This window comes from Brassica oleracea, chromosome C5 (genome assembly GCF_000695525.1).
Source record: "Brassica oleracea var. oleracea cultivar TO1000 chromosome C5, BOL, whole genome shotgun sequence".
NCBI classification, from domain to species: Eukaryota; Viridiplantae; Streptophyta; class Magnoliopsida; order Brassicales; family Brassicaceae; genus Brassica; species Brassica oleracea.
In genome coordinates this window covers 26,180,277-26,181,867 of record NC_027752.1, presented here as the reverse complement: position 1 = coordinate 26,181,867, position 1,591 = coordinate 26,180,277, and positions in this window count along the sequence as shown.

Sequence of the window (1,591 nt, the reverse complement as noted above, 5' to 3'; positions counted from 1 at the left end):
TTGGTTAATATTAGTTTTTTGCTTTCTAGTTCTTCTGCTGGATTTCCTATAAAATGCATGGTTATAGTATGGATTAATACTTCTACAGCGTTTTCTTTTTATACTTCTTCATAAAAATCATCTTCTTGTTTTATAATTGTTTCTTTGTGGTTTATTATTGCTTGTCTTTCGTATTCACTTAGTGCATTATCCCACCAATATCTTAATGCTCCATTAAATCTTGTTATTAATAATCCACAGGCTTGCTTATCTGTGAATTCTCTTCCTTTGTAGGCTGCAGCAGCCATAGTCATTTCTTGTACTAATTTTAAGGTTTCGTATTCTGATAAACCGTCTAACTCCCAAGTAGTTATACCGTCGCCGCTATAATTACTGGTTTTATATTGATTTTCTTCAAATAATAAATCAGGTGGAGTATGTTTTTTGTAGTAAGGTTTTTTTGATCTAAAATTGTTTCTTATTTTATTTATTTCTTGAATAACAGATTCTGAATCTTGACTACTTTCTTCATCTTCTTCAATGATATTAATTCTTTTTCCTTTGTCTAGGTCATCTAATCTGTTAGCTATCGATTTTAATACTTCATTGTTTTGAAATTTAATATCCGTTTTTGGGAATGTTATGAATGGTTTTGATGTTGAAGAGAAGGGGTTTAGTGGTTCATTAACTTCTATTTTATTATCTATGTTGTCTATCTGTTTTGCTATCGTATGTAATATTTGAGAATGATAATTATTTTGTTGATAGATTTCCTTTATTTCTGCCTTGGTTGCCGTCTCATTATTATTTAGATTAGCTCCTGTTTTGAAAGGGGTTGCTATAATTTTTCTTTGAGAAGTTTCTATTTTTATATCTGTTAATGGTGGATGAACTGATTTTGTTTTATTGCCATCTGTTTTTTCCCATACTTTTAATAGACTAATATTTGTATTAATTTCTTTAAATGGATAATTTATTTTTTTGTTAGTTAAATATAATTCTAGCCATGTAAAGAATGGTATATTAATTTCCTTTTCTTTTATAAATTCGTACCACTTTTCTCTAAATTCTATTGTTTGTTCTTTATTGTATTTATGAAAATACCAGTTTCGTTTTTCTTCATTTGTTATTGAATAAAATTCTTCTTTTAGGAAATTTTTATCTATTTTAAATTCTTTGTTGATGACATTTATTGATTGGAAGTCGGACGGAGTTGGGGACGTTGGATAAGATTTTCTTTCAGGTTCCGCAATAGGTGTTTCGAATTTTACTAAATTTTCTTGATTGGGTTTTTAACTTTCAACTTCTGAATCAGCACTATATTGTCTAGCCTGGAATTCAAAATATGTTGGTCTAAATTCAGAAAAAGAACTTCTTGAATGGTATGAACTTATTCTAGGTCGAATAGGTTCTTTAAATGATCCAAATCGTAATAATATTTTACCATCTCGTTGTTCAATTATTTTTTGAATATTTCTTTGTTCAAAATTTCTAAGCGGTCGAGAATCGCTTATTTTCCATTGTTCTGGGATAGTAATTTCATTCCAATTTAGTTGCTTGGGTGCATAAGTAGATACATGTGTATCTTTGCTATGTACAGATAGTATAGTTG